The 16,812-nt window shown below is 32.0% G+C and overlaps 1 long non-coding RNA gene across 2 annotated transcripts; it reads left to right on the top strand.

The window, feature by feature from the left end:
* The first annotated feature begins 632 nt into the window (after window positions 1-632).
* Window positions 633-14,720, top strand: LOC122515344. Of its 2 annotated transcripts, XR_006303246.1 has the most exons (3): window positions 675-970; window positions 14,014-14,384; window positions 14,655-14,720. It is a non-coding gene; the product is annotated as an uncharacterized LOC122515344 (long non-coding RNA). The 2 variants fall into 2 exon arrangements; XR_006303247.1 differs by lacking the exon at window positions 14,655-14,720 and having other exon boundaries at window positions 633-970; window positions 14,014-14,477.
* Window positions 14,721-16,812: the final 2,092 nt, after the last annotated feature.

Raw genomic sequence — 16,812 nt, forward strand, 5'->3', positions numbered from 1 at the left:
CTTTTTCGTGATATTAGATTTACTCTAATATTGTGAGCAACAGTTGATAGAAGCTAAAAATAATCTTGTCAGTTATTAAAAGAAGTTGCAGAACACGGTGTGTACGCCAAATTGGCGAAAATAATTAAATAGCACAGAAAAATATGTGACTTTGAAGTCACACGTGACTATAAAGTATTGACGTAAAATATTATAATTAATTGTGTTTTACATATCGATATATTATTGAAAATTAATTGAACTAGATATTATAAACGAGTCGTTTGTCTTTAAATTGAAATAAATAATAAATAGAATACGTTTCCCTCGTTCCTTTTCAAAAGAAACCAAATAGAAAAGAAACGGGGGAATGAATACTAAATGTGTACTGTATCAGTATTAGTAGAAGAAAGTGTGAAGAAGGAAAAGAGAAAGAGAAAAAAATCAAGCGATAAAAAAAAGATGTCGACAAAAGGATGCGCAGTCTCAGCAGAGGGTTAACCGGAAAAAGGTGATTTTTCCACGCGCAGAATCGTAAAAATCCGCGACGCGGGTTACCGAGAGTAAAGGGAAAGGAAGAAAGAGAGACAAAGAGAGTGACGATGGAGTGAAGAAGAGAGAGCAAGAAAGAGACCGAGGAAGGGGCGGTCGATGAGGAGGGAGCAGCAGGAAGCAAGGAACGAACAGGGCCGAAAAATAAGGGCGAGGTCAGTTCGACGCGAGCCGCGGAAAAATTCGCTTTAAATTTATCCACCCGCTCGGTGTTTCCTTTTTCTATCTACCTAAAATATTCAAGATCTCTCATCTAGTCGATGGACGCGCACACACATACACACTCTCACGCCACACACATACTCGACTAGACCAGATCGTTGACACGCTTTGGATATATTTACTACATACACGTATCTATGTGGGATTGGTACGATTACGGAATAGCCGCATGCGTATTGAAACAGTTTAGATGTCTTGGAAAACTATGGAATGTCAGGTACTTTTACTATCGTTTTGTTTATTTTAAAGTTTGACTAAGAAAAATGATAAGTATCGTATAATTTTTTAAAAATTTATTTACATAATATATAGTATACATGTATAAATAACATAGACGATATATATATGAACAATTTCTCTATATATATTTTATTACTTACTTCTATTACTTACACAGTAACTTCGTAAAAACACGAAAAAGTAATTATTACCTAATCGTCAGAAAATAATAATCTTATAATTAGATTATATTCTTTCTCTTTGCGAATAAAGACAAAAATATTTGATATATTTGTGAAGTTATTAAAATAAATTTTAAATTCCACATATTACAAAGGATTTACAGTTTCAAATAATATACATCGTATACAAATCTAAATAGTAATAACATTCCCAACTCTAATGCATTCCCGAAATTACAATGATGAAGAAGTTATACAAATTAATTCAAACAAATAGATGTGGAAAATATAATACATCCTCTCATAATTATTCCGACAACAGAAGGAAGACAGAAAATTGTAGGCTTTGCACAAACAGTATTAGACAGATGCGCCTATACATTCGGTCGAGGATAGAATTCGGATGCGGAGACACGGCCGCGGAAGGTGTCGCGGAGAAAAATCGAAAGATCGTAGAGCAAAAGTTGGGTATTTGCCGCAAGTGCCCTAACTATCTCGTTCGTGGAATTCGGAGCATGGTGATTATATGGACAGGACGCGAAATCTCGGCGGTCGTCGAAATTTGCGGGACAGACGCGACACTCCCTCGATGTCCAAATTCGCATTCCGACACAACCAACACCTACCTCGTACTTCCCCTCCTCCTCCTCCTCCTTCACCTCTTCCTCCTACTCTTATACCGCTATCCCTCTCTTATACCCTCGCTTTGCCGGTCTTTCCAACCAAACCAATTCAACACCAATCCTCCTCCCCTCATACTTCTCACGCTGCAATCACCTCATGCACTTCTCTACATTTTGTCGAACACCCGAAGGCGACTCTTCGTTGAAAGTATTTGCTTCTAGTCTCCCTGTAAACGCCTAACCCGACTTCAAACTAATTGAGAACCTCGGATAAGTTTCGTTATTAATTTATTATCTTCCCTATTTTAATTCTTTTTATGACTTTAGGATATTATATATAAGGATAAACTTATCAATTATATTATTTTTACGTATCTATTTGTGTTTGTACCAATTCGATTGATAGTCGAATAATAGAACCTTCCATTATATGCTAGTTAATATAACGTATTTTTAACAATGATCTTTTTTATTGCTATAAAAAATAATTTTCTTTTTTAATTAATTTTTTTTAATACCTCAAAATTTTATCACACTGTTTTCAAATGAGGTTAGGATTACATATAACCAGGAATATATGTATAAATAACATTATCATTAAAGCACGAATTTATATAAATGCTTTATATATTATCATTATAATTTTTTTCAAGACGAATTCACTGCATTAGAAATAAATTATGAATTATTAATTAATGAGTGTAGCTGTATTAGTAATATCGTTTTCTAAATGCAAATAGAATAAATAATATCAACATTTTGTCAATAAATTTCTTATTTTCTAATTTGTTTTAATATCTTGATATGTAATAAGAAATGAACCTTAGGGAAATTCGCATAAAGAAAAGATAAAAATTGTAAGAAAAAAAGAGAAAGATAGAGAAAGAGAGAGAAAGAGAAAGAGAGGACGCTTCCAAGCTTAGGCCTGTGCAAAATGCGGGATTTCAATTTGTTGGAAGTTTCTCGGCGTAGCGAAGGGTGAAGGGGCGCCATAGTTCAGTGGCCCCACCCCTAGCACTCCGCTTCGTTGAGGGGTTCTCCGAGAATAGGGGAGGCTTGCGAATGATATAGGGATGGCGACGCCATTTTGAATTAGCTATGCTTAGAGAACGAAGGAGAGAGAGAGAGAAAATACGAGAGGGGGCGTAAGAGCGATGGAGACGCATAGTTTAAAGGGATACGGAGAGAGGGTAAAATTTTTATGAGAACCTTAGCAATGGTTGCCGGGTCGTCGAGTTTCTCGTCTCTCGAACCAAACTCTCTAAACGTGCTTTTACTGCCTAAACACCCACGCACCTATTCCTTCTCAAGATGAAAATCGATTATGTTATTGTCTCTTTTTCTTTCTTTCTCGCTCATTTGCTCTTTTCTCTTTCTCTCTCTCTCTCTCTCTTTCTCTTCCTTGCTATCTTTTTTTATTCTTCGTGAATTTGTAAATGTTTTTTTTACATTTTTGTAATTCTTTAAAAAAGAATTATCTTTGATTAATTTATTACAAGAAAAATTAATTATTTCATATTTATTATTATTTATTCATTATTCAGATACAGATCTATTTGCATAAAATTGAATGATTACAATTAATTTAAAATTCTATTTATCTATAAAATAATGCTTGTCTTAATTTTTTATTTTTTTCTTCATTATTACTTTTAATTCTAAAATTATTTTAAAATTTTATTTAGTTTGAGTAATTTGACAATTGTATTTGATAAATTCGTTGTATTGATACATGTATTATTACGTTACGTGTTTAACGCAATATCTCATATGGAAGGAAATACTAAAAATAATTCTATCCGAATTCGTAAACGCGCAGAATAATTTACGTACTCTACGTAAGTTATTACACAAGCTTATACCGAATGATGTATTGATACATACGAAAGTTCTTCACATTTGTTTCATTTTCCATTCTATGTGAATTCTATGTGATTCTAAAATGATATTTATATTCTGATGGGTCATGCATAATTTATTACCCAATTTAGTTAAAAGAATTTTACTATATAATTATTTTGTTATGAGATCATTATAGTTTATAGTTTATAGTCAAAGTAGGAAAATTTATTCAATAATTTTAACGATAATGATGCCTCTAAATGACGAATTGAAACTCGATGATCGTTTTGTACGTCACGATATATTTGATGTGCTGACATTTTCCTGACAAAGTATTGTCTATCACGTTAATTTTAAACTTCATTAGAATAGCACTTGCGTCACATTTAGCCGAAATTAGTGACCATTATTTTTGTTGACTAATAATAAGCATTAACGGGATTTAAGTTTGTAGATATTTATTTATACAAACATATATGATCATGACAATTTTGCATAATTACATTCAAAGTATAAATAGATTGAAAGAATCGCACATTGAGCATACTAAATAAATTTGAATATTTTATCTCTTTTTGAAGATGATTTAATAAAAATTGTTTTTATGAGCCTATTAGTATCGACAAAATGCGATTTCTTATTATTAAATTTTTGTAATTAAATAGCGCCATGAAAAATTAATAAAATATTTATGTAAATGTTTTTCTGATAATTTAACATAATTTTTAAAAAGACAGGAAATTTATGAAGCAAATAAAAATTTTCTCGCATAATGTCACGTTTTATTTACAGTCTTATACAATGATAGGATTCAAAGAATTTTTTTATTTTATCATTTTAATAAGATTTATTCAATTTTGTCGCCCTCTATATTAAATAGTATTACCAATAGTCGATAAAAAGAAAACTTTCTTATCGACTAAACAAAAAATATTTAAAGATAACTTAAGAGGAACATAATCTTAGTATAGATGTCATGATGCGTTGTTTCTATAAGTAGATAAGGTAGATCTCTTTTTTATCTGGAATAATTCTATAATTTAACTTGGATTTAAACTGGCTGAATTTGCCTGAAATAGTTTTCAAAATTATCCCAAAATAGTATTCTATCGTTATTTGTATACAAATTACAAAGCTTTACGTTTAACACGATTCCCATTAGCAAAACACATCGTAAGCATTAGAGAAATCTATTTTTAAGAGTAGCATGCTAATAGGTGTACGACGAAAAAGAAAAATAGGAATTAGATGCATCGCGAGTGCATATATCAAGCGGCTTGTAAACTGCCCTTAAATTTTGCCCGCTTTAAGCAGGGTGGCTATGCGAAAAATCTATGACCCAGCTTAAAAGTGGCGTTTCTAATTGCACGCCATGCTTGCTGCTACACACCAACCAAGCCATAAAAGTAAATCTCACTTGAAAACGTTCCTTTAATAGAAAACAGAAAAAAGTAAGAACGGAAACAGTTCTATTAAAAAAATTAAATAAAAAATAATCTGATCAATGTAACTGAAAACGATTCTCTTTCCGTTACGTATTTTGTTGTATAAACAAACAAAAACATGATAAACAAGAGAAAAAAGAAAGAAGAAAGGTTGGAAAAAGGTAAGAAAAAAATAGACAATAAAAGATATAGATTTTCCATGAAAATTTATTAATTTGCCAAAGTTTCCTTGACGAGAGTGATAATGGTCTCCGAGTTGCTTTTGGCCTAACCTCGTTCCTTTTTAAGTTTTAAATAGTTTCACGCGAGTTTTAATTAGGAAATTCATCCCACCATTCGATCCCCTCCCCTCCTTTCTTCCCTCCTCCTCTGCATTCGCCTCACTGTGTTATTCTCAACGAACGTTCACCCACCACCGAAGTAAAGGACAAGAGCTGAAGCTTGATGACGGATAGTGGTAGTAAAAAAAAGATAACTCCTCCTAACTTACTATAATCTTAAAAAATCATTATAATTTTATTGATATTTGTTATTCGTTTCAACTTTATTCGACATATTAAATACACACTAGCGTAGTAAATAAAACAAGACGTAAGCTATGTATAAATAAAAATTCAAATATAAGAAATTATATTTAAACACACACATATATATATATATATATATAGAGAGAGAGAGAGAGAGAGAAATAGGTATAAGAAGCATATTAAATAATATTGAATAATTAATTAAATAATAAAATGAATAGTATCAGAATTTAATTAATGGTTATTTTCAAATACCATAATGAACCTAGAAAAGTAATAATTTGTACAATTATTACTGTTTGCTTAACGTCAACAATAGAAAAAAGTACAAGATACATAAGCGTGCAATAAAATGCCAAAAATGAGGAAATTGTTAACGTCGTCGGACGATTGCGTTTAAAGCTTTCGATCGTAAAAGAATTTTAATTGTTCGCGTTACGTTGTAAAAAAAGGCATTAACGAGCATGAAGTAGTCGCGAAAGGTCGCGTTCTTTATCGCACATTTTTCGCAAAAACGAATAAGAAGAAGCGAAAGATGAAAAGAAAAAAGAAAAAAGAAAAAAGAAAGAAGAAAAAAGAAAAATAAAAACCGAAACGAACGTAGAAAAGTAAAGAGAGGAACGTAACGGTTTCCTTGAGCGGAGGCGTCTTCATTGTATTCCGTGTGGCCGGTAGCATCGATCGTCGTACTTTTTGCTTTTCCCCTTTTCACTTTGATACGTCCCGGCCAAGAAAAGAGAACGAAAACGAGAAATAAAGAGAGTAAGAGATAGAGAGTTAGAGAAAGAAAGAAAGACACAGAGAGAACTTTGCTTTCACCTCGCACACTCCTCCAGAGCTTCGCTGCAACGAAGCAGCCACCCCTCCAGACATCCCATTCGCCGTTTACTTTATTCTTATCTGAAATATAGCAGAGTGTGAGAAAGAGAAAGAAAAGACGAGGGCGATCGAGCGAGAAGAAATAGAACTTCCATGCTCTTTCTTCTTCCTTAACTACCCCTTCTCTTTTTCTTTCTTCATCTTACTTTATCTTTTTTCCCTCTTTTTCCCTCGCAAGAGGGTGGGTCACCATAACCACCCGCTTTTCTTCCTCGACTTTTCTCCTGCGGACGTTAAAGATGGAGGGAAAGACGGTGTAGGGGAAAAAGTACGAAAAGAAGGGATGAAAAGTGGGGAAGATAAGAAAGATGGAAAAAGTGGGGAGCGTCCGACGATTTTTAGGGGCTGTTTTATCTTCCTGCACTCCCTCTCTCTTCTTCCTCTTTCTCTTTTTTCTTTTTTTTGGAAAAGAAGCTTCTTGTAAACGATATATCGACAAGTACTCGCTTATTTTCATTATTAGCATATTGTTTATAAGAACTTTCAACATTACATTTTAAGACGGTATTAATTTTTATTAATTTTCCCCTTACTAGCCATTTCAATAAATTATTTAACTTGTATATTATCGATAAAAACAGTTTTATCGTTTTAACGAACATTTAAACTTATTTCCAATCAATAATATATATAGATCGAAACTTTACACATATCCATAATATATTTGATTTAAAAAATATAATATAAAAATATTAAATGCCCCTTAAAAATCAACATTTAAAATAAAAATAGATCTGTTCATTAAATTTTCATAACACGAAGTGTGAAAATACGAAGAAAAACAATTAAGGAATACGATGGAATAAAAGGATATGAGAAAAAAGAGATTAAACTCTTAAGAAGCGTGTGGATTGGTCGAAAGATTTTTTATTATCCATTCTTGCTCAACGGACAAGGCGTTACTTTGCGTTTTACGATCTAAGCACGTTCCTTCTACTTTTCTTCGATACGAACTTTCGACTGTTGGGAAGGACCTGCCCTTGGAGTTTACGAGAGCATCCATTCAGTCCATTCTTTAATGTCCTACCCGGCACTTTTTAGAAGGATGTAAAAGAGCCGAACGATGCAACGTTTAAAACCACAGAACCGTGAGGACCTTTTTTTACTACTATCACCTATTTCACTCACCTTTATCCTCTTTTATCTACTTTTACTTGGAGTACCATCGCAACTCTATGATCTCATCTTACTCTTTGAATTAAACATTTGAGATTCATCATTTGCAACAGCGCGTTTTTCTTTTGTTTTTTTCAATTCTTTGAGCTGTATGGATGTGCATTTACGCGTCCAGCGAAAAATATTGGTATGAACTATATGAAATCGGCTAATATATTAGAGTTTTTTTTTAATTATTTTTACGTGTAAAATACGTTCATAGAGTTTGGAGCGTTCCTCCTGATTCACCTCGTAAATATAATTCATATTTACATAAACATATCATTATATAACATAAATAAATGTCGTTAAAGAAGAATTCTCTCATTCGATTTGTTTGATTTAATGTCGTATCATTCTACGTTATTTTCACGTCAGCGAGCGTATATGCATGGGAATTGATAAAAGGGTAGACCCTCCCCGAGTTTTGCAAAGCCCTTTAAAAGGTACAGTTGATTAGAAATTCAAAATAAAAAAAGAGAACTAGAAAAAAGATACGAAAGAAAGGGTTTCCCAGTGTCCAAGCGTTCAAACCAGTTTTACGATAGCGGACTTTTTGGCCCTTTCTGATTCGACCTTCCTCTCTCTCTCTCTCTCTCTCTCTCTCTCTCTCTCACTCTCTCACTCTCTCTCTCTCTATCTCTCTTAACCCCTTCGTACTCTTGCCCTAGTAACCTTTAGGAAAGGTACTCCTTGCACAATACTTTCCTTACTTCCTAATACTAATGGATATTTATTCGAAATATTTCAAGAGAAAAACACGTAAATGTTTCATTACCTGTGTGTGGAAACGAACAAATAAAAAAACGAATTTACTAATACAATAAAATTACTTATTTCAGATAAAACAATAAATAAATTTATCGCCATTATATTGAACCTAAAAATAAAAAGAGATTATCAAAATGTATATACAAAAGTTAAAAAAGGCTCGATTAAAAAATGTATTAAAAAATGTTAAAAAAGGCTCGATTGAACGCGTTACGCAACTGATCACGTTTTCTATGAAGTAAGAAAGAAGCCGGACAGCTTTAAGTGACGTAAAAACAAAGCTTTGAAAGATTTATGACACGATCAAAAGGCCTTTATTATTTTCCCTTTTCGCCTGGATACGCCGTCATCTTTTGTTTTTGCTTTCTACGCGCTGCCTTATGACGTCATAATTTATCCGAAGGACTATTGTCCCTTCTCAAGACATTATTTCATGGACACTAAACGTTCGAAGGAATAATGTTTCTTGGATCTTATTTTCTTTCCTATTTAAAATCATTTTTTTTTTTCATCTGTTTTTCTTCAATAATTTATTCAATACGTAAATGTTATAAGAACATAATTGCATGTAGGATTAACCATTATTATAAAAAAAACATTTAGTGTTCTCTTATATTATTTTTATACTACTTGTTATTGCAAATGTTACTAGATAAGAAAAATAAAATTTATTGCTAATTGACAGCAAATGATGCAACTAACAAAAAGTGAATATGTTTAATGCATAAAGTTACACGTAGAAGTAATTATGTAAATAATTTAAAAATAAAAAGAAAAGAAAATTGTTTGTGTTATTGCTCAATAAACAATAGTTAGTCTTAAAAGTCACTTTATCAAATTGTAAGATTATAGATTTTTTTGGCAGGTATTCGGAGTATGTAGTTGTATCCTGAACCTACATTTGGGATATTTATTATATTTTAAAATGTATAACAAAATAATGTAATTCTATTAATAAATCAATGTAGGTTTTTTGTTATTTATTTCTTCTCTCGGTAAAGTAATTTTTAAAATATTCTATGTATATAAAATGCAGAGACATATAAGTAAAAATATCAATCTCGTTATAATTGATGAGATATTTCCTTTTTTCTTTATTAAACAAAATATTGTTTTATGTTTAATCGATCGATCGTAAATTATCCTATAATTAGTTACAAAAAATTAGATAAGTTTTATACAGGGTGATAAAAAAAACGGTTCGATATTTGAAGGGCTTGTAGGACTTGTCACTGAGACAAGTAAAAAAAGTCAAAAGACAAGTAAAAAAAATTAACAAGGGTCCTAAAATTAATCCTTTCGATTTCAATTAATATTTATTATTTAGGACCGTGTAAGATATTGAATGTATACAGAAAAAAATTTGCTTAGAAATACATTAATTCATTGTCTGGATAAGTTTATTATAAAAATAAGCAAAAACTATTAATAATATCGACAAAGATTAATTCATAGATGTTAGCAGTACAAATCTTTAATAGTTAATTGAAATCGAAAGGATTGTTAATTAATAGTTAATTGGGTTGAAATAATAGTTTATTGAAATCGAAATGATTGATTTCAGGACCAATGTTAACTAGACATCTTTTACTCGTCTCGGTTAATACTATAAGTCTTTCAAGTATCAAACTATTTTTTTTTATCACTCTGTCTATACGCAATATCTAAAAACAAAGTACAAGAAGACATAGAGCTTAATCGGAAGCTTTTATGTAAGGATACTAAAAAAATCGAATAATTTCTGTCTTGTCTGCATTACGTGTCAGTGTTAGTGGATGCCTAAAACATGCCGACAACAACGACAGTGAAAGCGTTTGGTAGATAATTGAAAAGCTAAGCGACGGGAAAATTGCGATCGGAGGGCGACCAATCGTCCGTGAAAATTGAAAAACTATTTCGATCGGCGCTGCTTCATTGGTGGACTATCATCTTCCTTCTATCCCCCCGCCCGACCTCCTCCTTCCACACCAAACGCAAATGTCTCTCTTCTCTATCTCTCTTTCTTTCAAGTACGTTCATAAGATTGATAATTTCATATAATAACTAAGATTCTAATAAAATAACTAATGAGAGAAATGGCATAATTATCTCATTACATATTGTTTATATAAATGTATATAAGAGGAAAAGCTTTAATTTGAATTTTTATCTATGATTTAAGTTGAGAATGTTCCTTGGTATTGATCGTAAAAAGGTATTGTTGTTAATCTCGGACAATGGATCGTTAGAGGCAGCTGCCTTTAACATTCTACCCTCTAGGAGTAAGAAATATTCAAAGTGTCCCCTACCTTAGATTTTTTTTGAATTCGGTCAGGCAAATTAGCATACTGGTCAATCGTGTGCCTTTCTACGTGATCACGCTATCCCCGCGCGCATATTATATCTATATATCTAACAAACCAATTTTATTTGCAGCTTGTATTATGCATCTCTGTTAGTTTTGCAGAGAACGTGTAGTCAGTAAACACTCGTTGCTTCATTCATGAAGAAGCTCTTTCTGCGTTCTCCTCATTTCTAATTATGGAATAGTGACTAGTTGAACTAGTGAAACTGAGTGACAAATAATGTAAAAATAAACAAATGACTTTGTTAATTACGCGAATCTCGAAATTTTTTATTGAGTGTATTTTTCATTATAATTTTTAATTAGAGATTGTTTTTTTTATCTATCGATTTATCTTAAATTATCATACATTAATGTGTTTCTAAGCTGATGTAAGATTTTCAATTTCGTTATATAACTCTTATAAAATGATTCATTTACAAAAAGCCTGTCAATCTATCTATCTAACGATTTGCAAGACAAATAAAAAGAGAGACGATAGTACTTAATTAAATTAATGATGATGATATTAATTAAAAATAATTAAGAAAATAACTAAATTGCAAATTGAATCCATTATAGAAACTAAACAAGTACGTATATACAAATGTATCTAGTAAGATACATGCGGATCTGTGGTGCGACCAACGTATGTTCGAAACCAAGTGCGAAATCACATACGGCGCCAGTCGAGCAGTGGTGGAACGGATAATATTGTATTTGTATAGAAGCTAGCTAGCATGGGGCATCGAGTTATACACATACACGCACATCTCACGACGTAATTTAATATCCTCTCGATCGTGATCGTACGATCAGGCGATTCGATGTGAATTAATTAAATTCCGTCCTGGATGGAAAGCCTTCGGCTCACTCCTGTAATTACGCGTTTCGTCTCATTTGCGGAATCATTAAATTATCTAAATTCGAGAAAGCTCCGTGTACTTCTCCGTACATATTATATATTCTATCTTCCAACCACGATCTAATTTATGGAACGAGTTATGACTCATCGTCGCTTTGTCACTATTGCATCAAACTGATCGCAAGAAATGTTTTTTTTTTCTTTATCCTTATATAAGGATATAAAAATCTATATAAATCTTCTATCCTATTTATCTCTGTCTTTATTAAAATTCGCGACTTTATTCTTCTGTTCTATATCTATTCAGTTCTTACTGCTTTAAAGATAAAAGTCATGAAGAGATATAACATAGATTTGTAATAACAAAAAAATAATAAAAGTATTTGTTTTCAACATACATTATAATAAGATTCGTGTACCAAACATCTTGAGTTCAAAAGAGATCAAATAATAATGATTAAACATTCTAGTCATTCGCTTAATAATTTCAATTACGACTTTGCGTTTATCATTTCTTATCTTTAGAATACATTATAAAAATAAATCTTGAAACCAGAATATCAAAAATAAGTCGTAATGTTATTGTAACGATAGAGCACATTGATGGTCACAAAACGTGTACGTCTTTCAGTGATACAGTTTTGCGTTGATGCAAATTGTCACAATTTCGAATATCTTCAGTAAAGTAAGAAAGTTTATTTTACTATCACGATTGACATAAAGTAACCTTCACTAATAGCTTGCTGAAGTCGGTTCAACATCAGTTATGGAAAGATATGGAAAGCAGATATGGAAAAAAAAGAAATGTGGAAAGATGTGGAAAGAAAATTATATTCAAATATGATATAATATCTCGAGAATAACAAATCAAAATAATATGGTCATGTAAGTTACGTTTATCGTATTCTATGAGAATATCGCAAGAAAGGTTTATTGAAAAAAAAACAATGTTGACTTTTAAATCTCGTAAACAAGTGATCTTGAACAAATTTTCTTTTGATTAGATTTCTCCCCTCTTCCCTCTGTAATAGTGTAACTTCTTTCTTTAAAGTTTTTTTATACTATTATAAAGAAAGGAAATATTTAGATGATACAGTTAGAAATCTTCTTCCCCTATGTATATATGTATATAAAACAAAATCAATATTTAACATAAAAAATAAAGAAATTATATCCTCTCTTTATAATTTGGATCTTTTTTAACTCGATAAAGTCTCGACCAAGCCTTCTTCCCCAGAAGAAGAAAAGAGATCTTTACTATTAACGAATAATTCTGTCGAAACTTTGTAAATTTGCGCGTTTCGTTAACGCGAAACAGCACCGATACTTTTCCTGTGAACGCATCCCAGACTCAGTTGTACCGTAAAGGTAGTAGAAAGATAGGTAAGTAGTAGGTAGTATCTCAATTATCTTGATTAGGCAGAAACTCATTAAAACGAGGATTTGGCGCATTCATCGAACGAATTGAAAGCGAACATTTAAACAGAATGCGAACGTGTTCGATTCTGACGTAAAAGAGAGAAACAGTTTCTTTTTCTTACTCTCTCACTCTCGTATGAGCGAACGAGAGCGCGCGCTCGCGTCTTCCATCCTTCTCTTTTATTTTCCTCCTTTTTAAGCGTCATTTTCTTTTACGGTCAGAAGGATTCACTTGAAGTTTTTGCTCCGACGATGCTCAGAAAAGTCTGCGGAAATGGAAAAGGTGGAAAGGAGTTGGATGTGGTGATAGTGGGGAGGGGTGAAGTAACGAGGGGTAGAAAGGGGCTGGTTGGGAAGAGGAAGCGGACTCGCGATTTCTTGCATACCTTTCGCATTACTAGCCCCATCCTTCTGAAAAGAGAATGAAAGAAAAAGAGAGAAAAAGAATGAAGGAAAAAGAAAAAGAGAGAGAGAGAGAGAAAGAGAGAGAGAAAGAACGCCAGTCCTCATTTGCTTTTCCTTTCCTCCTTTTCCTTCTTCTGTTCTTGTGCCCTGGCTCGTTTCTCCACTCTTCTTGTCTCTTTTTCTTTCCAACCCCTTCGTTCCATCCTTTCGACTCGCTGCCTCTTCCTCCCCCTCCTCTTCCTCCTTCTCTTCCACTGTTCGAGCAATAAAAACAAAGACGAGCATTTTCTCCGACTCGAAGAAACTCGAGTTGGAGGCGCAGCGTAAATACTGCGATGTTAGTCGGTCAATACCAAGTGAGGCATTAAGAAGGAAAAATAATGCCTCTTTTCCGACATAGAATAACTTCGTACGAGAACGTTTTCAGAGAAATTAGAAAAAGATGGAGAAAAAAAAAGAGAGAGAGAGAGAGAGAGAGAGAGAGAGAGAAACAGGAAAAGAGAAAATCTTACGTTCGATTATTTCAACTACGAGGCAACCTAGTAATTTTTTCTTTTCTTTTCGATTAAAAATGATCGTAAAAATAAAATTCTATTTATTTTTAGAGTATCAATTATGCAGTATGGATATCCACGGACGTTTAGAAGAAATCGAGAGCCATCGTGACGATTGGATAGCCCAACCTATTTTTCTACTACTTTGCCAGCAACCTTGATAAGAAGGTAGACGATGGAAAGGCAAAGAGGATAAAGAGGGTAGACGATGGAAGAGTAAAGGGGAAAGAATTCGCCCCTGGGGGTGAGACAATGGAAAAAGTACCGCCATCTTTAATTCCGTACCCAACCATCGCTCGAGCAATACCCCTCGTCCACCCCCTTAGTCCACTACTTCAAATACCCCTCCCTTACTCTTGACACTATCTCCCCTCCTCCCACAATGAACGAGCTTGGCCCTCGGTGAAAGCAGAAAGAAAAAGGTAGAATCGATAATCTCTTCGTTACAGAGGGGAAGACTTTACTTCTTTCAGAAAATTCGTTTACGAATAAAAATCTTGCCTTTTGTGATTTTATTTTTGTTGTCTAAATTTTATTAATAATTTTCCCTGTTTTTAATCTTTTATTCTTTTCTTTTTGTATTTCATTTCTTTTGTTCTAGCATAAGTTATCCGTACAATTTGTAGAATTAATGAAAATAATTGATAATCTCCCATTTATTCATTGTAATTATACGTTTTCTCTATTTACAGTGACTTCGATTTGACACCGTGTCTATTTGGTAATACCTGCGATAAATATTAAATACAAAACAGCAATACATAAAAGAGATAAAAGTATTACCGTTATATTTCAAATTTATTAACGTATTGTATACATTATTATTTGATAAAGCAAAGAAGAGTAAATATTTTGAATATTAATTGAAATTCTTCTTCTTCTTCTTCTTAATTAATTGAAATTAATGAAAACTAATTAGAATGCTTCGACTTTACAATTTTAAAAATGGAGCTCTTTCAAAGGTATATGAGAACCATCTGCTGGCGTATCCAAAGATTATTATGAATTTCCGGTTGAAGATAATGTTTCGCCATTGCTTATCGTTCTATCATAAGCCTAATAAAATCTGGTAAAGAAAAATCATAGATATTTTATTTTTATAATATAAATGTTTTCACAAATATAAATTACACGGTTTTAATCGGCTTTTATCGTATAAAGATAATAGTAATTAATTAGTTAAAATTACACTTTATTCGATTCAATGCATTGAATAAAACATTATGTTATTATGAATAAAAATTTCGTAAACATTCCATATTTTTGTTCTTCTTTTAATTAAAATATTTAATATTTTAGCAAAGTTGAGTCGATATGAACGTTGTACTATATTACCGATGCACCACTATTCCAAAACTCGTCCAGAAGATATAAGGTCCTATCGGCAAGATTTATAAAAATATATATGTGTTTTAATGGAATAACATAAATTATATTAAATAACTACGAATCTTTCAATGGTTCCAAGACTAAAAATTTTGTTATAACTATATTGTATAAAATATGGAATAATACAAATTTACGCATGCATAAATATAATTTGATTCATATTATAGGTTCACTAATCAAATATTATCTGATTTTTTATATGAATAAAATCGTTCTTCTAGTAATGAATATATAAACAACAAAGATATAAAAGTAGCTAACAGATAGTAGCAATTATAGATGTCCATTTGCATAACAATCAAGAATACATGTTTTCTGAATTACGTAAAAAGCATAATATATATTATAATGAGAACCTGTCGCATATCACAGATTGCGTAACGAGTAGTTTGATAAATCCTGTACATATTTGTATTATAGAAATTACCACGAATAAATAATGATATAGACTGACCACACAAAAGTGAAAAAATATTTAATTACATAAAATAATCCGTACAATAAATGCAATAGATTTGTCGTAAAATGTCTTATAATGTTATAATTCTGAATGTAATAGCAACCGAGATAGTATGTTTACCACTATTACCAATATACTTTGTACCAATGTTTATAAAAATAGTTAAAATAAAATACAGGAAAATAAATGTAATCTAATAACAAAAAGAGAAACGGAAACTAGAAGAGTTAGATACGGAAGTTACATTTCGAACGTATGTACTACCTGTACGTATACTGTATTTTTTTTATTACAATTAATGTGTAAGTAGAAGAATGGGGCAAATACATGCTCATATAAAGAGGAGACCGAAAATAAGAAAATCTCTATAATGGATTTTTTCTTTCATTTTCTCTCTTTCCAAAGCTCTATTCTCCTTCATTTTGAATTTGAATAAAAATTTATATATATGTATATATATTATGCTTGTATTTTATATCAATAATTAGTCGTTTCAACCGATCCAAGGAACATGAGTATGCATAAATTGTTAAAAGGTTTAGTGTTTTAGAAAAAATGCTACGACAAAAAATGAAATAAAATACTTTAAATGAGAAGAGACAGGTTACGCACGCTACTTTGCGAACGATATATGTTTTACAGATTTCGATTGTGGAGGGGATAATAAACTACATCGATTGCGTTCTAAAGCTAGCTTGTTCGTAAACACTCGAGAGCGATCGTGTCTTTCGGTCGATTTTTCGCGGGAAGAAACAGTTCATTGAAGCAACGCAAACGTTCGTTCGCTTCTTTGTCGAGAACTTGGCAATATTTTCACACACAATTTATTCGATTGCACACACACTTATTCGATTCAAATTGAGCTCGCGAGTGATCGAGATTAATTTTTCGTAGCACCTGCAAATTTTGTTACTTTCTTTTTTTCCTATCTTCCAAGTATAAAACATCACGAAATTTAGCAAAAAAAGGTAATATATCTTTCTTATTGTAAAAATTCTATT

Source organism: Polistes fuscatus, unplaced genomic scaffold, assembly GCF_010416935.1.
Source record: "Polistes fuscatus isolate 324 unplaced genomic scaffold, CU_Pfus_HIC Scaffold1, whole genome shotgun sequence".
NCBI classification, from domain to species: Eukaryota; Metazoa; Arthropoda; class Insecta; order Hymenoptera; family Vespidae; genus Polistes; species Polistes fuscatus.